The 23,770-nt window shown below is 45.1% G+C and overlaps 1 long non-coding RNA gene across 1 annotated transcript in view; it reads left to right on the top strand.

Moving 5' to 3' along the window:
* The window catches only part of LOC107122950, a 205,997-nt gene that overhangs the window by 107,499 nt on the left and 74,728 nt on the right, over positions 1–23,770 (top strand). The window contains exon 3 of the long non-coding RNA XR_001482939.1: positions 416–551. This is a non-coding gene — a long non-coding RNA (uncharacterized LOC107122950). The remainder of the gene's footprint in view (positions 1–415; positions 552–23,770) is intronic.

A 23,770-nucleotide genomic window follows, 5' to 3' on the forward strand; every position in this document is an offset into this window, starting at 1 on the left:
GTATTCTTGGGGCAGGGCACTGCAGCTGGGTGTTGTGGAGGATCGATGTGAGTCCCCCCCCCCAATGCCTGCCTGCATGGGGAACCCTAAAGGGGAGCACCTCTGCCACCTTCCAGTTTATGAACTATGTGAAGTAATACGTCCCTTTTAAACCATACTGTTTTTTTCTGTTGCATTTTTTTTTAAACCGACTCTAAAATGTTGCTGTATCAGTATTCAGCTCTGACAGTTCTCAGGTACAGGACCGTGCCCGTTCTGGCATTCTTTTAACTGGAGGCACGAGGGATTAAACCCAGGATCTTCTGAATTGCAAAGTGTTTTACTTTTGGACCCTGGTGATGTTAGTGCTATCTGCTGGCAGCATTGACATAAAAATGGAACTGGGACAGTCATGGGGTTATTTTTGTCCCTACAGGCGGAGAAACACACAACCTATATGTGCAAACCTGCAAGCAGAGATCCTGAAGTGCTACAATGAAAACAAGCACCAAGTACTCAACTGCTCAGAGCTGGTCAAGGAGTATCGGCGTTGTGTTAGCCTAGCACAAAAGGTAACTAGCCTTTTTGCCATCTTCAGTTTACTGGTCGAATTCATCTTTGTTTCCCCAGAATAATGTTGTTCTCTCATTACTGCTGTATCTAGTGATGGCAAGGTCAATCCGAAGATCCTACTAATGTCCAGATTCTCTCTCTTGTTCCAAGCACTGATACTCAGCAAGGTGATTCACAGTACAGTAGTTACCGTTGCCACATGCAAGCTGGGTTGTTTGTCACAGACCTATGGAATCAAACTTGATTTCTGCTTATCCTTTTTTTGGGTAATTTTGTGTATTTTTGTGTGTGTGATTGTGTGCATGTGTGTGAGTGTGTGTGCACCTGGAAGTCATGGTGACCTCTGGTGACTGACCCCTCCTGAGGGCCTGGAGGATATTCAGAGAGGTGCCTGCCCTTGTCCTCCCGACTAATGGTATTTCAAAGAGGTCTCCTATCCAAGTACTTGCCAGGGTCGGCCCTGCTTAGCTTCCGAGATCTGACGAGATCAGGCTTGCCTGGGCTATCCAGGTTGGGGCGATTTCTGCTTTTCCTTGATGTGGAGAGATGTCCTCCGCCCAAGAATTCATCCCAGTATTACAATCATTGTGACTGCTTTCTGTGTGTGTAAATTGGAATCCAGCTGCAAACTAGTTGCTGGCAGGAAAGGGAGGGCTGGCAGACTAGCCATCAAGTTCCAAGCAGAGAGTACTCTAGGGCTTACATATGGTAACCTTTCCTCTTGAAGCATGAAGGGGTGAACAGACAGAGGGGGGTGGGCTCTACCAAGGGAAGTATATGTATTCTCTGCTACAGAAGAGAAGCTCTCTTTCATCTGGAGCAGCTTTTTGGAGTGGCACGAGCCATGCAGGCAGGCCCGTAGCTAACGCGGGGCCCACGCCCCTCCGTGGTTTTTATAGGCTCCCCTCCATAGCCAACCCTAACACCCTTCTAAGCAGGAGCCCCCCCCCCTCGGCCTAGGCGATGATAAAAAGAGAGAGATCACATCTGATCCATGGAGCAAGCCAGGCCGCTCTGCTGGACCAGACTGGAAGTTTACTCCCCCCCCCGCCCGCTCCCCAGCCCCTTCGCCGGAGCTAGAGGAGAAGGGTGGAACTGCCCCTTCTCTGCCCAATGGAAGGAAGGAGGCTGGGGGATCTGCGGCAGCGGCAGCAGGCAGTGTTCCCGAAAGCCAGCAACACACAAAGGTGATGGGGCACCACACGCACTTCCGCCCCAAGTGCCTGGAGGGGGTGGTGGGCACATTGCCTTGGGGGTACCTGAATGTTGCCACGCTGTGGTCCCCCCCCCCCCGGCCCTTTCCCCCTGGCCCCCTTGTCCTATTTAAACATTGTATAGGATAAGTACTGAGTGTCAGGAAAATGAACTGTCTGTTTTTACCTTTTCTTTATGCCCTTTCCCATCTTGAATGCTTGAACAAGCCGTGTGGATTCTTTTTATTCATTTATTAAACTTTTTAACATTTTGAATGTTCTAAGTGTAATCTCTGGAAGCACACCATGCCTTGATTGTGTACATGCTGTGAGACTAATGTGAAGCTGCAAATAACACCATGATTAGAAGCAATCCAGAGTAGTTCAACAAGCTGGCATTGGGCTTGGTGCAGCCATCTGCATTCTTCAACGTCCTTCATCTCATAGTCCATAACTTCCATTTTTTTCAATGAAACACTAGCTGGTCTTCTGTATAAACATAAAACAGAGTTAACAGAGCTCTAAAGAAGCCCGACACAAACACAAATATGAGGTATTTTGATGTTATTGTTGGGACGAATGGATAATTCCTTTAATAGGCCATATGGTTTGCTTTGTAGGATAAATTGTGCCAGCTTTGTCTAGCAAATGAACAACTTTTTGGGGTGGATCTGGACATAATGGAATGACAGAGCTGCTGCCAAAAAATGCTTATCCTGTGCTGTAATATCATGGTTTTCTGCGTTTTCCACATTCCCACCAGTAAATAATGTGGAGAGGGGTGGGAGAATACACACTATGCGATGATGTTCTAAGAAGGAAGAGGCAACATTGCACGTTATGGTAGAAAGGCCGTTAGTATCGGTGGTGGCATAGCCTCTGCTGATTCCAGTGGGTTGGATGCAGCCAAATGTTCCACTGACGAAAAGGGCTGGAGGAGAGGGGGTGCCTTTTTACCACTGATGCGGCTATGTTGTGGCTGGTCACTTGGCCTGTGTAATAAGGAGGGGAATTGGTTACAGCTGAGTGAACAAGCTGGTTGGGTCCTGCCCAGTGTGTTTTGTCCCCTGCGCAACTTGGAAAATTACGAGCTAACTACACATGCCAAAAAATCCTGCCTTGTGCCATTTGAATTTTGAGAGGAGGAATGCTCCTTGGGTGCCATTGTTCAAAGCAGCGGAGTGGACAGGGGAAAGCACCACTCCCTTCTTCGACACCTCTGCTTCCACGTATCTCCTGGGGAATTGCCTTTTTAAAAGGGGGGGGAGAGACTTGGGACTCCTGCATGCATTTCTGTGTTATGTATAGACTAGGGAGCAAAGCCCATTGTGGACGAAGACAGTGGGCCCTAGAAAGGTAGGGTGGGTGGGTGGTAGATAGATAGTTAGATGGATACATAGAGGGGCTTGGAGAAAGAGAGGGAGGGAGGGAGAGAGGGAGGGGTCAGTAAGCCAGACAGACAGGGAGGGAGGAGGGGAAGAAGTGAAAGCGATGGGGATGAAGGGAGAAAGTGAGAGAGGGAAAGAATGAAGGGAGATAGGGAAAAACAAAGAGAGAGTGAGGAAGGGGGGGTTAGTGGGAAAAAGGGGGCGGCAGGGGTTGGCTCAGCGACGCTGTGGCTCCTCGCCTGCTGGCCCCGGAAAGCTGGCGAGGGGGGGGTGAGCAGTGAAAATCAACGGGGCAGTGGGGGTTGGCAGAGCGGCGCCGCCGTCGCCCCACGCCTGCTGCCCCCGCAAGCTGGTGAAGGTGGGGGGGAGCGCCGAAAACAGGCTGTTGGGGGTTGTCTCACCGTCTCCGCCTGTGGCCTGCCGCCCCGAAAGCTGGCGAAGGTGGGGTGCAGTGGCAAAAAGAGGGCGGCGGGGGTTGGCTGAGCGCCGCTGCCCCTCGCCTGCTGTCCCCGGAAGCCTGTAGGGCTCCAAAGGGTCTTTGAAGCCGGGGGTGGGTGGTGGGCGGGGGAGGTGAGAAAACAGGCGTGCGATAAAGGGGGGGGAATCCGGCCGCTTCGAGCGGTGATGAGCTGCCGCCACCGGCCTTCCACTGATTCCCTCCAGCCCTGGCTAGTTGTGGGGGGGAGTGTTCTGAGGTGGGACGTAGGCAACACGGCCAATGGAAGCTGGGGAAGCTTCTGACAGACAGCGCGAGCCTCCAAACACTGTTGGTGTGCATGTTCTCTCCGCTGCGTGACCCTGCGTCTTACTCAAGTATATATAAGGGAGAGATGCACACATGTAGATCATGTGCCCATAGACCTTAAAAAATGAAGAAGGTAGCAAACATACAATTGCAAGTTTAGGCTTATTAAGGATGTTGTGTCAAGCCAAATTATTATTGTGCATCAACTTTGTTAAAAACCTTAGAAAGGTAAGGCCAATTATTGTTTAAGATGCCATAATGCTCTTTATCTTGTGTGAGTGATTTTGAGGACCAACTCATATGTTGGTTTTTCTAACCTAGAACAAACATGTATCTTTTACTGCAATGCAAGCAAAGTGTGCTTTGGCTGTATACCCGTAGAGCCCTTCACCCCCACTATGCTTATGCTTTTTCCAACACAGATTAATAAAACGTTACATGTGAAGTGACTCCAGGGTAGATTTTTAAAGAGCAGCTAAAATGGAATGGAGACAGTGAATTCTCCAGTCTAATGCAAAGGTAGATCCAAACTAATTTATAGTTCTTATCCCTGGATATGTCTTTTAGTTGAAAATGAGTGATTAGTCTAAAACAGGCACTTTTGAACTCATTGGCCGAAGAAGAAGGAGGAGGAGGAGGAGGAGGAGATTGGATTTATACCCCACCCTTCACTACCCAAGAGAGTCTCAGAGTGGCTTACAAACTCCTTTCCCTTCCCCTCCCCACAACAGACACCCTGTGAGGTAGGTGGGGCTGAGAAAGCTCTGACAGAAACTTCTCTTTTTCAAGGACAGCTCTTATCAGAACTACGGCTTGCCCAAGGTCATCCAGTCAGGTGCAAGTGGAGGAGTGGGGAATCAAACCCAGTTCTCCCAGATTAGAGTCTGCGCACTTAACCACTACACCAAACTGGCTGAAGCATGCAGTGGATCATGCAGTGGATCTTTCATGTATACTATGATAATGTGGGACTGGTGCAAAATTTAAAATATCCCTCTGAGGTTTGCAGTGTGCAGGGGAAGAAGAGTTGCAGCAGCATCTGATGGTTCCATCAGGTTGACCACACATTTGCTAGGAGGCTGTAATGCCAGGCTGATCATGCATTTCCTTGGAGGCTGTTATGGATCACGGGACTTCAGATTTGCAAAGCTGGAGCTGGAGGTCAAGGTGATTTGTTGAAGCAGGGGTGAAATTCACGTGAACGTGGGAGAGTGAGGGTATGTGAAGAGAACCACTTTCCTTTCCATTAAGGTTGAGATGAGGAAACTGGATGCCTGATTTAAGTATTATATGGAACAAACTGCCAGCCGGCTCCCAGAAACCTCAGCAGGAGATGGGAAAATTGTCAGGATATATTAGCTCAAATGTTGTTGCATGTCCTGGTGGATTTTCCCCCTCTTCCTGTTTACAAAGAAGGTCTTTGTACGTCTGCAAATCAGCAAGGTTAAGGCTGCCAGGGAAAAGGGCTTTGCTCTGGTATCTTTTGAAGTCCCTGGCTCCCAAGACGTGTGCTTTTCTTTTTCTTCCTTGGCTTTAAAATGAAGCGGGCTCTGCATAGCTGTTGCACATTCCTTCCCCCAAGTAGCTCTCTACAGAATATGCCTCATCCCTTGCCAGCCTTCGAGATGCAAGCCTCCCCTCCTGCCTCCTGTAAATCAGGCTTGTAGCCCTTTTTTGTTGTTGTTGAGTATATCTTTAGCAAATGCATTTACCGATACATCTTTATAGCACACGGTGCAGGAGGAACGTGATTACCAAAGGAGACAGATTGCATTAAACTTCAGCATATTTGCAGGCTGCTGCTCCAAACCCGCTTGAGAAAGGGGTTGGGAAGCTGCCAGCCTAAAGCCCCAACCTGACATTATTATAGAGTAAATTGGAAGCTGAGTGACTGGTAACAGCAGAGGGCACTGAAAGAACCTATTAACTTGAAGGTTTTAAAAATAAATAAACCAAATACCATAGCTAGGCTGCTTTCCCTGGATTTCCATGTACCTTGCTGGAGGTTTTTCCTGGCAGTTGTGCAGATCTAGAAGATGGAGTTGCTGGTGCTATTATATTGAAGGCTTTTTTTTTTTTTTACATAGGCTTGTTTCAGGGGACAGCAAGGTGGCAGAAAATCTTTTGTCTTTTTCTGTGGGATTGTTCTCCTCCTCAGAGGCTGCTGCAGAGTAGGTTGCTATGAGATCAGATGCATCCTCAGTTGAGATGCTGAAAAGGATCACAAGATTCAGTGTTACACAAAAAAGTGCCATTTAAGGGAACCTCTAATGTTCCATGGATTCCTTTTGATCTACCAGTCAAAAACATGCAGCAGGTTTCCTACCACCTGTAATTGACACAGGTTTGGGTGCTGTGGGGGAAGGATGGAAGAGTGGCAATGAGTCTTCCTTGCCCACCTCCATCTGCACCTGTCGTCAGGTTAATGACCTCCTGAGTTACCTGGAGTATGGGAGAGCGCAGTAGGCTGGGCAGTGGTCATGGTTCCATTCTTCAACAGTGCAAAATAATCACTCCCAGTCACATTTGTGGCACTCCGCTTCCTTTATTTGCAACAGTATCTGAGGGCACCATAATTCACTGTACCCAGATCCTTGCTATATAGTGTCTATATTCACCTCCACCAGCCACCCCCATATGCGCTTCAACACCATTTTTCAGATGTTGCCCAACAGATTACTCCTCCTGCAGGCCTTGTTTCAGGTGTCACTCACACCCAGTTGGTTCCCCCATAGCCTTAGTGGCACGCCCTCTCTTCCTACTGTGTTAGACACCAGCAGCCACCCTGGGCCAACAGAATGATTATCTAGCTGAGCCGAACCTTCCCCACTGGAGGGTGGTCCTGAGCATTCCCCTGGGGTTGATTCTTTGTGGCCACCTGAGAACTTTGGGATCTCAAGTCAGACAGGCATCCCAGTGGATGCCACTACCTTTGCCTTGCTCCAGTCACCTAGGCTTGTCAGCACATGACGCTACAGAATAATTAATCTGTTGTTAGCAATCTCTGCTGTGACTGGAGTGAATCTCAGCGGGAACAGAGATTTGATAGGAGTCGTCATGAAGGCAAATTTCCATGTTCTGACTCCATTGTAAAGGACCATAAAAAAGAAATTATCCAGAATCCGTTTGTATGGTTTCTGTTAATTTTCCTAATATTTTTGTGTGTAATGTCTGACTTATGGTCGGTAGCACCTACTTGGCTTCTTCCAGTTTCGGGAAGCTAACCACTATACAAATGACCCAGACAACTGAACCCTGCTGTTATAGACGGAGAAAGGAGTAACTTGTGCTTGAAGGGGTATCACAATATTGTGGGTGTGTGTATCTGTCCACTAGGATGAGGGAGTCTTTAAAAAAATCTTATCCATTATCTGCAAGTCAAGAACAAGGATTGTGACACATGAGAAAAAGAGCAAGCTAGTAGAATGAACCTCTGTGTGGTGTGGCTCTTGTAGTTGTCCTAATGAGCAGGATTTTTTTTTTCCTTTTGGGGTATCGTTTACCTTGGAAGAACATAACAACATAAAAGCTCTGCTGGCTCAGACCAGTGGGCCTCTATTTTCCAGCATCATGTTTTAAGTAGTGGCGAAAACAGTTGCTCTGGAGGTCCAGCAAACAGGACATAGAGGCCAAGGCCTTCCCCTGACATTGCTGCCTCCTAGCATTGGCATTGCTGCCTATGTATATGAAGGTTCTGTTTACTCTTCACTGCATGTAGCTCTTGATAGATCCGCCCTCCCTGAATCTGTGTAATTCCCTGTTAAAGCCATCTATGCTCATAGCCATGGCTACATCCACTGGCACTGAATTCCATGACCTAATTACACATTGAGTAAATAAGTATTTCCTATTGTCTATCCTGAATCTATTGCCCTTCAACTACATTGGGTGCCATCAAGTTCTGTTATTATGGGGTAGAGAGAAACAAAAAAGTGTTTCTGTCCACTTTCTCCACTCTATGCAACATTTTATAAAACAAGATATAAATCCTGCCCTTCCCTCCTTAGTCTCCTTTTCCAAAATGAAAAGTCCCAGACTCTTTAGTCTTTGCTCATAGGACATGTTCTCCAACCCCTTAATCATTCTGGTTGACCTATTCTGCACTCTTTTGAGCTCTGCAATATCCTTTTTGAGATATAGCAACCAGAACTATACTTAGTACTCCAAATGGGGACACACCACAGTTATACAAAGGCATTACACTATTGACTGTTTGATTTTCAGTCCCTTTCCTTTTTTTTTTTAAGTACCCATAACGTATACTTTTATTGTTTTTCATATTATACACCAACAAACAAACATACAACATAACAAACATCCACTTACACACATAAAACATACAAAGAGATCAGTATACTTTCTTATAACTCTATTACCATATTTAAAGAATTTCTATAAGTTTGCTGTCACGATGTCCGTTCGTTGTCGGGATTCTCCTGCCTTCAGCAGGAGGAGGGAGGTGCTGGAACTTAAGGCATGATACTTCTCAAACCTCAGACTCTTCTAGCAGCCCCCCCCCCCGACTAATGGGTGGGGCTTCTTTTTATTATCACGAAAACTCCCGGTCAGTGTTACTTCACAGGTGATCCAGTCTTTGTTTTCGCCCTAATTGGTTCCTCACCGGTTGAGAGTATTTTCCTCTTTATTCCCATCAACCTGCACCCCTCCCGCTTAAAGCCACAGGGACCCCGCAGCATCTCTCCTGGCATCTCTTCTGTCGGGTCCAGTTTTCCTTCCTCTTCCTCCACTGGTTGTTTGTTGTCTTCTACCTTCTTCATCTTCCTCGGTTCTCTTCTTTGTTTCCTTGCTCTCCCTATTCCCTTGATTTTTATATCGACCGTTCCTTCTGGCTGGGCGTCTTCTGTCTCCTGATGAGTTGAGCCAGTCAGTTGTATCTGACATTTGCTTAAGTTTCTATATACTCTTATCTTTTTGCCATAGTTTCTATTTAACTAAAAGAGATTAACAATACCAAGAATTTCATTACTTTTAAGCTATGCATTTATATTGTACCAATCATACAGTTTTTTCCCACGTCTTTTGAAATGTCCCTTTCCTAATCATCTACCACATGGAGTTTGCCTAGTTTTCTGCTGTAGCACACTGAGCTGACATTTTCATTGAGCTATCCAAGATCTCTTTCCTTTTCACTCTTGGCAGGTTCAGACCCCATCAGCATTTATTTAAATTTGAGGTTTTTTTACTTCCAGTATGTATCACCCTATGCTTACATACACTGAACTTCATTTGCCATGCTTTCGCCCACTCACCCAGTTTGGAGAGATTCTTTTGTAGTTTTCGCCATCCTGAATAATTTGGTATCATTCTCAAAGTGGCCGCTACCCTTCTCCAAATAATTTATGAACAAATTCAATAGCACTGATCCCAATACTGAGCCTTGTGGGACCCTGCTGCTCACTTTCCTCCACTGAGAGAACTGTCCATTTATTCCTACTCTCTACTTCCTGTCATTTAGCTAATTTTGAATCCAGGACCCATCTTTCTCTCCCCAACTGCTAAACATACATAAAAGTCAGGAGTCTTTGGTGAGGTACCTTTTAGAAGTACCATTTAGAAGTCCAAGTATATAATATCTAGCAGGTCACCTTTGTCCACTTGCTTGTTAAGCTCTGCTCAAAGAACTTCAAAAATTTCTGGAATACTTAGAGACTCTTATTTCAAAGCTGCATTTGATCCAGTCAATCTATGAATGCTGAACCAAGTTTGTGGAACCTGTGTGTGGTGGAGCAACCACCCACTGGATGCTCTTGTCTGAGTCCTGATATGCCTCATGTAATGTTAGGATGGGGCTAATGCACCCATTCCTCCAAGGCTTAATCTGTGGTTCTTACCTTACTCCCCTATTGTAAGAGATGAAGATCATCCACATTGACCAAGTTTTCATATACCACTTTCCATTGTTAGGTAGGACTCATGGGCTTGTAGGTGGGACTGGAACAATCTCACTTATCCTATGAGCTTGTAGGTTTGTGTGAATTTAGCTTGTATCACCAACTTCCATCTCCTTTTAATTATAAGTACCCTAGTGAGCCTCTTACTAAGAATCTGAGCCTGCAATTGTCTGCTTGAGAGCGGGTTATGTCAACTAACTGACTTCAGTTTTGTTTGGGAATTCTTTGTTGTCTTTGGGGTTTAGTTTCATATCTCTGCAGAATTTCACACAAGAGCACAAAAATTGCTGCTTTTAGGTCTAAATAAAAGCTGGAATAATAGTGCAGCTGTAGGAGGGGCTGTTTCTATTGTGGCTTTTCAAAATATCTGTAGTTTATCGACAGCAAGATTTACCAGGAGTGTACCACAGCTTGTAGGCAATTAGGATAGAAAGTTGATGCTGCAATCTTCCCCCAGTATTTTCTCTCTTGCCTGTGAGGGGCATAAGAATTTTGCTTAATTTGTTTCTTGGATACCAGATACAGAAATGTGTGTCTAAAATAAATGGGAAAATCCTGAAAGCTCCCTCCCCTTGCCCCATGACAGTGATAGAAGCTAGGTGAAGTGGCTCTTAGACAAGGGATAGGGACGAGTGGTTTGGAGTATGTGGGGATTGTGCTGTTTTTATATCCCATTTGTATATACAGGCAAAACGTTTGGTCTCACTTCCCACATAACCATCTAATTTACTGTATGCCCTTTGGAGACCAGTGATCCATCTTGCCTACAAATAGCTGGAACCAAACCAACTTCAGCCTTTACGTAGGCAAATTGTCAATAGCGCACATCAGTGCTGTTGCACTACCAAGTTTACAGCATTACCAAACACAGCGGGCCCTGCCAAACTTACTGTGTCACCTTTTTTTTTTTTTTGCTGCTCATGTCAGCCTCATCCACATCAGAACGAGACTCTGTAAATCGAACTGGAAACCAAGGGGTATGTAATGGCCAATGCATCTGATACAAAGTCCTTGTAGCTGCCATGAGGGCTTTGTATTGCATGTGTATCGTGAGTTCCATGCCTCCCAGGTGCCATGTCCTGACAGCAGTGCATAGCTTCAAACCCTGCCCCCCCCTCCCCTCTTCACAAAGTGAAACAGCCCTGGGGAACTGCTCCACTGGGGAACATAGAAGGAGCTGTCGTTGCACATAAGTTTCCCTGTGGAGCAAACAGCAGCTCTCTGGGGCCTTTTCAGGTCTTGAAAATGAAGGGAAGGCTGAAGCCCCTTCTCAACACGCACTGCAGTCACCATGGCCTCTTCATGCCCGGCAGGCATGATGGTCCCGATGCATTTGTCATACAAAATCTTTGTGTGAATAACCTCCAAAGAATTGTGTCCTGATTGTGGTTTTTTTTTAAAAAAGCTTTCCAGTGGAGGTGGGAAAATCGTGGCAGCGGGGTGCTGAGGCAAGGGAGGTGTGGATAAAACCGCTGTGTGGGCAGAAGGGCCTGCGTCAGCATACCCCTGAGGTGGGTCAGCTGCTGAGGTCCAAAGCTTCTGGTGGGGCCCACTGTCACTAACCCCCCCAAAAAAAACTATACATCTTCTCTGCCATCTGTCTGTGTGTCCTTTCCTACCCGTTCACTTGCAAGTACTCCACTCCTTGTGCTGTCAGCTTCTCAGCACTGATGGGGAAGTGCATGCAGGTGGTGCACGAGTGGCACTCCTGGTGGCCACAGCAATAGCAGTACCAGCTGCAGAGCTGGTGCTGTCAGGGAAAAGACATGAATGTGGTGCAGGGAGCTGTGAGGGGAGGCGGTAGGAGGGCTTGTAAGCAGGGGGAGAATGCCCAGTCAGATGGGGGAATGGGCAGGTGGGTGGGTGGAAAGGGAGGCATGAAGAAGGCCTGAGGCCCCCCAAAAACTGGAACCAGCACTGGTGGATGCCTTTGCATTTGCAGCAGCAATGGCAGCTGCACAGAGAATTGTCTCTGTGTGGAAAGAGCAATCAGAAGAGTGGTGTTTTCACAAAGAACCACAGGTATAATGTGCCTGTCTTTGGGCAGGGATTTGTCCAGAAATTGTTCTTGGGACCTTTCCAGGCAAGGGAAATGCACAAAACATATTGGCACTTAAGCAGTGTTACCAGTGCAGTATTTTGCTCCCACAGATGGATGGCGGACTCTTACTTAGCTGCTAGAAGGAGGGGTTGGAGATAGATAATAGCTTAGCTGTGGTAGGAATAATTTTGCCTCTGCTTTTTAATCTTCTTAAACAGGGCACGTGTACACCAACACTGCAGAGTGACAGCACACAGAAATGGTTGATATTATTTTTAAATGGTAGCTTGCTGATGGTGCTGGGGAGAGAATGAGCCCCCCCCCCACTGCAGCCATTTTGAGACTCACCTCACATAGGAAAATAGGTATGGTCCTGAGAAGGGAACACTCTCCCTCAATCACCATTCTCCTTGCACGGGGCTAGCGTTGCCAGATCCAGGTTGGGAAACTCCTAGAAATTTGGGGATGGAGCCAGGGGGGGGGGGAGACAGGGACCCCAGTGGGGTAGAGTGCCACAGAGCACTCTGTAGTCTGGAGATGAGATGTAATTCTGGGAGATCCCCAGGTCCCACCTGGAGGCTGGCATCCCTACTTGGGGCTGTGCGTGAGTGAGAGAGAAACAAATGACTTTGTTCTTTTTCTCTCTCAGTCACACAGCAGACTAAAGTTTGTCCCTCCCCAGTATCCTGCCCCACATAATGTGGAGAATGTCTTGCTCGCGACACAGATTTTTGAAAAAGCAAACCCAAACCCAAACTGGTTAGACATGCACTCCAACACAGGGAAGAGAGCAAGCACACAGCCTCAGGAGAGCAGTGACCGCAGGCTTGCCTAGGGCCTCCCTATAATAGGGAATGCACAGGTGAGAAGGCAAGGCAGCAGTCAGGAGTCTGAGCCATCTGGAAACGTTGCCTGTCAGGGCTGCCTTGCTTTAGGCAGCAGTGAAAGGTGACATGGGCAACAGGTAGCATTCCCTCTAATTGAGCCTCTCCTGGCTGCACTTTCTTCCACTAGTCATACTCTTAAGAGGCTATCCATCCTCTCTCTTCTCAGGTGGCGTATCTAACCAGTTTTTATTTGAAAACCATCTCATCTTTCACCCTCCAAATGCCCCCACATCCATAGGCGTAATCTTCGTGGGGGCGGCGGGGCTTCAGCCCCCGCCGAAATTTTCAGGAAGGTGCTCAGCCTCCCCCGGGAGCCACCCTTGCTCCTAGCAAAGCAATGCCTCTGGCCCAGCCCCAGCCCCCCCCCCCCGGGAAATTGGAAAGTCTACACCCTTGCCCACATCCACACAACAAACCTACGTGGGCCGAATACTGCACACTGTTACCACATTATCACACTGTTATCATGAGTCTGGAATTTGCAGGGAGTCCCTTGCGAATGATAAAAGATGGTCAGGATACACTTTGATTTATAGAATACCCCTTTAGCTAGGAGCCATAAGTTAAGAATCCATCGGGGTAAATATGGGTCTATTAAAACTTTTTTTGTGCTTCCATGTATTCCTCCTTTTGCTAAAAGAGTCAATAAGGATTCATTCAGAGCCACTTTCTTCTTGTTTGCATTTCTCCCTGTGTTGACCAGAATGTAGATGGCCAATTTACTATGTATAATATGTAGCATTTGAATCTAAACTTTTAAAAAGGATACATGAGAGCCTCCACACCGTGCATAAAAGATACAGTTAATTTTTGAATAATAGCCCAGATTGTTGATAAAAGCTCTGGAGTTCTGCTCTAAAAAATCACAAATTCTGTAACCAAAGCCTCAAATCTGCTTTTCTATTGAATTATGCAAATTGGGCAAACTTGAACAGATTTTGTTAGAATTTGCATACTTGCATAATTTGTGCAGCTGCAGTTTTGTTTGTTGTAAAATTTATGATTTTGTGTTTTGTGCTTTTGTCAGACTCAGAAAGAAGCCTCTGCACAATAAAGCTGTTATGTGGAAGTCATTTTAAAATGAAATGATACCTCTTCCTCTTTGACTTGAAGCTGCCTGTCATTCCACTAGCGGCTTTCCCACTTTTATGATTTAATGAACTGTAACAGCAAGTATCATGCAGAATATGCTTGATTGGCCTCCAACTCTCAACTTCCAAATAAAATTCTGCTTCCCACAACTAAATAGCAACTGCCACCTCATAGTGAAATACAACCAGGCCATAAGAACATAAGAAGAACCCTGCTGGATCAGACCAGTGGTCCATCTGGTTCACCATTCTGTCTTGTATGGCGGCCAACCAGTTACTCTGGAGGGCCAACAACATGGCATAGAGACCGAGGCCTTCCCCATTGTTTCTTCCTGGCATTAGTATTCCAAGGTTTACTACCTCTGAATGTGGAGGTTCCCTTCAGTCAGTGGACCTGTCTTCCTTTCTCTAAACTCTTTTTAAAGTACTCTGTGCTTGTGGCCATCACTACATCCTGTGGCAGTGAATTCCACACTTTAATCCAGGTCTACAAGTGCAGCCATCTGTGATGAGAATGAGAAGGTAGAATCCTGAAGGAGTAGAATGGGCTGTACCACTTCAGGTTGGAGGCAGGTATGACATCTTCTGAATTCTGCCCTACTTTTTAAAATAAAAATCCATGCAAGTGGAAAACTAGCACAGTAAAGAGAAGGCTGGTTTAAAATCTTACTTCCCAACATGTTAATTTCCCTTTGTAGGGCCATTTTTATATGGTGACTATTTTTAAAAAATGTCATCAGTCTGAAATAGTGCAACCCACTCTTCTTCCTGAAAAATGTCTCACCTCGTTGTGTTGCTTGTGTAGGCCAGGCTTTATTTAATGAAAACCTGCCTGTTTTATTTGTGAATAGCTTATGTAACTAAAAGGTTCTTATAAATATTGTTCTGACTGATAATTAAAACGCTGTGATCTGAACAATCTGCCCTTGTCTGTCAACATCATTGTCTGTCCACATCATCTCTGAATATCCATGACTATTGGATGTAGAATTATTTGTCTCACCTGATTTTAAAGAAGTTTTTGTCCTGAAAACCACATTCCAAGAAGAATCAAAAGCTAGCAGCCGTTGAATAGCTAGCTATTACAACAGAATATGTCCCCTATACCTCCTTGTTTTGTGATACCAATATCCATGACAATGGCTAAGCAAAAATATAAAAACACAAACGTAGATGTTTGCAGACATATCTTTTTGTGTGTACATGCTGTGCACATGCTCTAGAACAGTACCATTGGCTTTAGCTTTCCAGTGCATTCATTCAGTAAAGTATATGCGATTGTCAAATAGGGTGTTCTACACAAAGTTTTTAAACCTTTGTCCTAAATCAAAGTACTTTTTCTTGTGGGAAATGTGTGGAATCTTTTCTCTGAGGAAGAGTAAATGTTGATGTTTTAGACTCAATCCAATTGTGAGGAAATTGAGACAGTCCCTCTCTTCAATAATATTGTTTGAGCATGTATGTGTGCATATCTGTCAAGCCCTGTCTGCCCCTCTGACAATCTGCCACCCTCCGCCATTGCCCTCTTAACTCTTGAAAGTGGCAACAGGACTCACAATGGGAGGGGCAGAGGTTCAAGTATCATATTCCCTCTCCTCTTGACTGGGTTGCTTCTGAAATAGTCTCCAGAGCCCAGTCTGTCTTCCTCCTTGACCTCTGCTCAACAGCTCCCTTTTGTACTTGCCTTTTTCTTCCTTTTTCTGGAAGACCTGACCCCTTCCCGCCTGCTTGGTTGGCCCTTTTTACTGAGGGTGGTGGCTGGTCCCTCCCCTCCCAGTTTCCCTCACTTCTGGGTAAAGGGCCCACCTCCTGTCATGGGCCCCACCTAGAGGCTGAGCTGGGAATACCTGGCACAGCCTCTGACGGCCCACCTTCTCTTCCCCAGGCCAAGCCAGTGACAGGTAGCCCTTGGGCCTCGGACCGTGCTGCCAGACCTGCTGGGGCACCTGCTCCTAAAGTGCTGAGGGCACGGCATTTCTCACCAGGTAGCCGGGCTCATACTCGTCCCAGGAACGATGATGCCAGTGGTACCTTTTGGGTGGCAACCACCAGCCCTGCCATGCTTCTCTCTACCCCTGGACCTAGGACCTGTGAGTGCTATGGGCAGGGGCAATAAAAAGGCAATATATCTCTTAAAACATCTGAAAACACTGACAAGGTTAATATGAGGACTGCAAGAATGGTAGATCAGTTATGTGGCACTCTGGGCATATTCTAGTGTACTGTTTCCTGGTCACACAATGGGGTTGGGGTTTTTTTTGCAGTAATCTTTTGAACTTGTGACTAACCAATTTTGGCATAGGAATAATGTAAGCACAAACTTTTGCATTAAAACTGATTCTGTCTCCTGCTTCAGCTATCCCTACAGCAGAGCTTCTGTGTATACTCTTTTTCATGGAGTCTGTGTTGTCAGTCTTATGGGATATGTGCACAAGCCGCCATGAGATACTGTAGTGGTTTAGGAATTCTCAAGCCTCCTTCTCAGGGGGCTGTCCTGTATATGTGCACATGCCCCTAGGTCTTTCCTCACCACAGCTTTAATTTTGTTTCATTGGAAAAATTCTGGTTTCTGAACTAATCTTGTGAGCATGGGGTAACTAGTTTTGACAGAATCTGTTTCCGTGTATATGTTCACAGGTTCACATTAAAGGTGACTGTGTAAGCAAGAAATGATGCAGAAACACCGACACTCTATCTCTAGGATAATCAGTTTTAAGCCATCAACTATCTGTAGAGCAAGTCTTAATGCTTTCGTGTATGCTCTTCAACATGGTTTTTGAAGGCTATTTAGATTTTTGTGGATTCTTGGGTTTTGTTTTGTTTTTTAAAAATTCTTCTACCCTATATTTGGGCAAATGTGGTGGTGATAACACTATCGGAGGAGTTTATGACTCAGTAAATGGCCCCACACAAGGGAATGAGTGACGAGGCCTCAAGCAGCAAGCAGCTGCTGTTTATTTAGTCATAAACACTGAGGAGAGCATTACTGGATTAACTGTACCCAGGCATTCTCCTGGCCTGTTTATTTGCAGAGGTGAAAATAATCCATGTTAGATTTCTAATTGTGAAAGTGGAAGAGCTAGAGATAGGGTATTGTCTAACTCCCTGAGGCAGAGGTTGCTAGTTCCAGTGTATCTCAGATCAGTCCATATGCAGAAGCTTTTTGTATGCCCTGCAATTCATCGATGGATAAACTAAAAATATGGAGCTGCCTGAAAGGACATAAACTGCCATCTTAATATATGAGGCATGTCCAAGAGTAAAATGCTGGCCTACTTAAAATGGAAATGGCTGCTGCATTCACTCAGTATTTACGAAGCTAGAGGCATAAGTTGTTCATTTTCTTTTCTATTTCTGAGCTTCACAGGCGCCTGGTGTTCTCATAACCTGGCATAGCAATATTATTAACCTGTCCAAACAACCGCACCACAAATGCACTGCAGAGCACAGACCCTTATTTTTTCATGCTGGACTTTGCATGCAAACTGAGCATTACTCTTTTGAGGCTCCACTTTGTGGTTTGATCAGTCTAAATTCCATAGCTTTTTTGTAGCTTCTCTCATATCTGGAGTCAAGAGATGAATACTCTGGCTGTTAAGACTGTATCTTGGCACAATCAGGTGGCCAAGGAGTTTGTTTCTTATCTTGTTCAGCATGGATTTCCCTTTCCTGTCTGGCCTATGCCAGATGTGGAAAGGATTTGCATCTTCTTAATCCTGAGGAAGGACTCTGTGTATGTGTGTGTGTATGTGTGTTTCAGACCATGCGCTGCCAAATGGTACTTTATTGCATAAGAAGTTGTGATAGGTTTTTAACCACCGGAAGTGTTACACCCATATTATAACTGTTACTCCCACTTACATGGGTTGCTTCAAGCATTATGCACTCAGCAGGGAATCTCAGGCAGTCCTGGCTCCCCGATGAGCATGAATTAATTATCAGTATATTTGTAAACAAGTATTTGTTGGATTCACACTTTACATTATGTGTACACTCACAAACACACATATGAAAACAGAGAAAGTGGAAACATATATATGAAAAGAGGCCCATAAAATCTTATGAGGTTTGTTTGACCATTCACTTAGTTGAGGGTGTATAGTTATGTAACTCTTAGTGGAGAATGATGCTAAGAATAAGATACATATATGCTAAGAACAAGATATAAGCTATATTAGCAGCATTATTTTAATAGCAGGGAGAATAGTACAAACTAAACCCTAATTCAGTTAGAGATTAAAAGTTCTGGTTGTTTTTTTTTTTAAAAAAATCTCAATAGCATGTGTAAGAAGGCCTGGCTCTAGAATTTGATCAATCTAAAGTGAAAGGAAACTTCATAAACGTGGAGTAGCAATGGAAAAATATTTGTTTGATTGTTAACAATCATATAGCCTCCAAAGGAGATGGTGCATTCAGCAGAGATCAGTAATCAAGGAATACATATGGGAGAAGATGCTTCCTCAGGTGCCCTGGACCTTGGTGGTATGGGAATTTAATGGTAATTATTATATCTCTTGCCATATTTTACATCAAGTGAAGTATCTGGACTGCTTTCACAATCAGCCCCATGTATAGTGAATTACCACTAGCCTACAACACCTGAATTCATGGGGATCAAATAAACACCTTTTCTTCTGAGCAATCTTGCTACTGCTTCTTTCATACTAACTGGGACAGTGCCTTATCACAAGGAAGCATTGAGATGTCAAGCAGACCTGCAGTTTGTCTTGTCTCTTCTGTATTCTCATATGTGACAGAGAGGATTTCTTGACTGCCATTGCAGCTTCAAGAACAGACTTCCAAATTAGTATAAGTTCTGTTCAGTTGGAGCCACCGTGCATATTCCTCCCCCTGCATTATCGCTGCCATCTCAGTGCCCTCAACCTCTCAGGAGGCCATAGGAGGAGGGACTGAATTCTGCCATTCAGGTGAAAAATTCTAGGAGCCCTCATGTCAACCATCCAAGAGAACCCTTCCTTCCAGGAGTCAGACAGGATTTCAACAGGGTAGCCTACCATAACTATCTGGAAGTTGTTTGAGATCCATAAAACTAGGGTAGGATCTACCACCCTGCAGGTCAGTTGTAAGCCCTGCCTTCACCAGATAGTGGTCCAACCTGACAGTGATCCATCCATATTAATGGAATCAGGAATCCAACTCCCAACCCTTGACAGCATGTTAATTAACGCTGACAGTGAGGAGTTTGGGTGTGGTTTTGGATGTCTCGCTTTCTATGTAGGCCCAAATCACAAATATTGCCAGATCAGCTTTTTACCACCTTTGGCTGGTCAGGCAACTGGTTCCCTATCTCTCTCCCCATGACTTAGCCACAATGATCCATGCAATGGTCACCTCCAGACTAGATTACTGTAACTCACTCTGTGCAGGGCTACCCCTAAGTTTGACCCAGAAATACACTGGCACGTGTCCTTACTGTCACGGTAGAGCCAAGGAGTCAGGCTGGGAGGGTGGGTCACAAGACAAGTCCGAGGGTCGGCCGGGAGAGCAGTCATCAGAGCATTAAACAAGTCCCAAAACACCAGACACAGCCGTAGTCAAACGTTACCAGAGGTCAGAGTCCAGAGAGCAAAGCCGAGAGTGTCGTCAGATTCAAAGCTGGGAGTCAAAAGCCAGAGCAGAAGTCCAAAAACACAAGCCGAGTCCAAAAAGCCACAGAGTCAAACAGGAATCAAGGTGCAGAGCTTCTGGTTCTATGAACAAGGTTGCCAGCACAAATTGCTCATGGCCAGAGGCCCTCCTAAATAGTGCTCTGACTCATTAACCCATTAGCACCTTTGTGTGAGGTCCTGGCTGCTGTTAAAACTCAGGGCTCAAGGATCTCCGCCCTCTTGAACGTGCTTTTTTTCGTTGGCTAGCTAGATCCTGACGTCTCCTATCCCTAAACTGGCTTACAGGTGGGGGATATGCAGGTGGTGAGCTGCTTACGCTGATCAATCCCAGGTGCAAACCGTCCTGTAGTTGGCTCAGATTGCTCTGTATCCTCTTCTGTACTTACAGTAGGTGCAGATCCTGATGCTTCTTCAGTTCTTAAAGGCACGGAATCCTCCCCTCTTAGGCTGTCAGGAGCTGGATCTGGGGCTGAGTCAAGGGCAGGCATGACTCTTACTGGGACACCTCAAAGAGTACACACACACAACCAGTGCTCAGCCAGCTGCATTGGCTCCCAGTTGAATACCAAATCAAGTTTAAGGTTATGGCATTAACCTTTAGAGCCCTGTGGGGTCTGGGACCAACATATCTGCAGGACCATCTCTCTCCATATATCCCTCAAAGAGCTTTATGCTCCACAGAGCAACATCTGCTGATGGTCCCTGGTCCAAAAGAGATCTGCTTAGCCTCGACCAGAGCCTTTTCAGCTCTGGCACTGGCCTGGGTGGAACTCTTGCCCAAACGAGATCAGGGCCCTATGGGATTTGTTGCAAATCTGCAGGGCCTGTAAAACAGAGATGTTCCCCCCAGGCCTATGGTTGAGGTGGTGGAGATCCAACTCCATCAGCCTCCCCTACCCCACTTTTGCACCATCTATACAGAGCTGTCTTTTCATTCTTCTCTGCCACCTGCCCAATACCTGGTTCCATCTATGGGCATACATCCTGAAAGTTCTCTGGTGGCACTTACTAACTGTCCCTGATTGGCATCTTATGTACTATTCGATGCTGTAATAGGTTTTTAAAATATTGTGTAGATTGTGTTTTAATCGTTTAAATTATTGTGTATCTTTACTGTTGTAACCCTCCCTGAGCCTGCTGTGCAGGGAAGGGCAGGCTAGAAATTCAAATAAATAAATAAATAAACAAATAAAACGAATAACAGATTCTCACTCACCTGTGGAACTTTTCCCAGTCGTATGAATTACAGCTTATGGTGGGGGAAATAATAAAGATACATTTTATTCCCTGATCAACATGCTTGCTGATTCATTATTTTTTTCCTCCTCCAAAACTAGCATTTTCCCAGAGCATACCTGTGCCAGGCATGTGTAGAATTTCTCCCCCTACATCTACACACACACACACCCAGAAATTTAGTCCCTGCCAGTTTTGCTGCCCTGTTAGCTGAGGGTAGAACTAGGGAAGAGCAGGTAATAGTTACCGAGATTGGGTCCTCACAATCCTCCCAAAAGCTACGTCTGTGGTAGTCTGAATGTTGCAACCCTGCAATGTGTTTGTGATATGGGACCCACTCCAACATTTTCTGTCTAATCTCCATTTTTATAAATGGCCACAGTGTAAATTTCTGTGTACTGGGACGGCAAATTGGGAAGGAATTCCAGTCAACTGTATTTTAGAAGCACAAGGTCAGTGGTAAAAAGGGGCTTTAACTTGCCTTGGAACTTGAGCGTAACTTTGAAATGTTCAGCCTGTTGTTATTACTGCTCTTATAAAATGAAGCTAAACTCCACTATAACTTCAGAAAGTGGTATATAAGCTTCTTGAGCCCTCGTAATACAGTAATAGAAATTGGAAATATACTGAACTCATTGTTCATCTCTTGAGAGTCTGCTGCAAAAATATTCTACTACAGTATCTGTCTTCCTCCTTTTGTCTCGCATCTAAATACTTCTGCTTTTCAAGCAAGTAGGTTAGCTTGTACTAAGGGATTATAAAAGGCTTCAGACTCTTTGGTTATTGATTCATATCCAACTGTGTTTGTGCCACTGTTTGAGAAGTGGCTGGCTATTTGATCTCAGCCCATTCAGAAAATGTTCATTTATTTTCTTGGCTGTTGTAGAAGAGCTACAGTGAGGGCTGAGAGACTGGCTGGGTACAAACACACCTTCCATGTAGCGCACTGCTTGTGCAATATGAGCGCATGCTCGCTCTTCTCATTGCACATGTATCTTTCTCTGTAGCAGCATAGCCTTCCACAAAACCCACTTTTCCCAGTTTATGTTCCCTGGGAAGATCCATTCACAAATATCTCAACATCATGGGTAGAAACAGACCTTCCATGTAGCGCACTGCTTGTGCAATATGAGTGCATGTTCGCTCTTCTCATTGCACATGTATCTTTCTCTGTAGTGGCATAACCTTCCACAAAACCCACTTTCCCCAGTTTATGTTCCCTGGGAAGATCCATTCACAAATATCTCAACATCATGTCTGGTTTAACTCCTGGTAAAATATACCTCTTTGAGTGGCATCACTGTTTGACCTGCTGGTGTGGTCAGAGGAGAAGGGAGGGACGCGTCACTCTGGCTGTGAAGCTGAGGCTGCCCTGGAAGTGAAGGTTCTTACATATGCGCGCAACCCACTCAAAACTGATTTTTCCTCCAAAAGGGGTTGCAGCAGGGTGGATAATGGTGTCCTGGGGAGGCTGTTGTGGCACTGCTTTGGTAGTGCTCCCTTCTTATATGCAAGGAGATCTGATTAGCTGTTTCACATCTCCATAATGGAGGCCAGCCCCATTTTGAGAAGCTGTTTGGCCACCTAAGAGGTCTTGCTTTGTAGGAGGGATTTCTTAACAATCCTCTGATATTTCCCTAAGTACTTTCATGCTGTTATTCTTAGCTGTTTCATTTTGGACTACTTCAAGTAGTGTCTCTCTAATTAATGTTAAAATCCTTCAAATGCAGGTATAAAAAGATATGAGGCAGGGAATAAGCTTCTGAGAGCTCGCGTATGGCGTTAGCTCCATTCCTTTTCTGTGACCTTCAGCGAGGTACTTATAGTGTGGTTTCCATATCTTTAGAGTGCTTTTAGGATCTGCGAAAGGACCTTAATGAATGCAAAGTGTTCTTAGAATTTATTTGCAAATCTGCCCACATGCTAGGAGGTGAACTTATTACCTTTCATAATAGAAATCAAATTTCTAATGCAGAGGCCTTAGTAACCTGATGCTGTAGCGTGCACGGACTCTTTTCAAAAGAGGGATGGATCTGGCAACATGATGGTGGAGTTTGGAATACAAGGGAAAGTTATGCAAGTAAATGTTTTTGACAAGGTGTTCAGTCTTGGGCTTCCCTGGATATAAGTATAAATCATCTATAAGTGATTTTTTTTTAAGTCCATAGACTTTTGTGTCAGTTTAGTCTAATAAATAACTGGAAAGATGTTAGAAGCTATGGGTAGCTCTCCAGATAAAAACTGAGGTGACTTAAAATGATCCTGTGGAAACACGGGTGTTTCTTTTTTTTAATTAAAAATGTGTCGTATACTTCGTATACTGTCGTATACTACCTCTGTCCTTCAAGCTTTTGCTTTCCCTCTGCTGGCTTATCTTTGTGTCACTAGAATTACTTTCTACCCATCTGGCTGTGATTTTGTTCCCATTCAGGCTATCAGTCCGTTCCATTGTCCCCAAGGAGTGAGTCGATTTAGTTCAGCAAGCAGATCATCTATTGGGTCACATTACCGAGAAGAGCAGGCCAAGCCAGGCAATCCCTGACTGAAACAGGGAAATTGATTTTGTTGTTGTTGTTGGATATTTATTATTTTTTCTAACAGAGCAGACGTTTTGTGTTACCAGATGCCATGGTACCCTTTAAAACATCAGTCTGTTGTGAGTGCTCCTACAACTGTTTTAATTTAAAAGAATTTGATTGTGGTGTATCTTAAAGACTGGACTTCGTGCTGATGGAAGGTGATCCATAGAGTGCAGTTGCTGTGGTTTTAGTTGCTTCTGTTCCCTGCAAGACACAGCTTCATCCCTGACCTGGCTTGGAAGGCTGACTCTGGGGAAAAGGATTTCATCTCTACCACCCATTTAGTGATTACCCATTCTGATAATATTTCCAGGCTGAGTGTAACTCCTGTCTTCAAAGGCATTCCATAGCTCTTGAAAATAAATTATCTCCAGCCAGACTTCATCTAGTGAATTAATAGGGTTCAGATTATTGTACCCTTACGAACCAGATAAGCCTTCCCTTCCCCTTTCGGGGGATCCAGTATCCTCTGCGTGAATATGTAAACAAACTGAACAAAATGCAGGATCAAAAACT

This window comes from Gekko japonicus, unplaced genomic scaffold (genome assembly GCF_001447785.1).
Source record: "Gekko japonicus isolate JY-2015 unplaced genomic scaffold, Gekko_japonicus_V1.1 scaffold69, whole genome shotgun sequence".
Taxonomy (NCBI): domain Eukaryota; kingdom Metazoa; phylum Chordata; class Lepidosauria; order Squamata; family Gekkonidae; genus Gekko; species Gekko japonicus.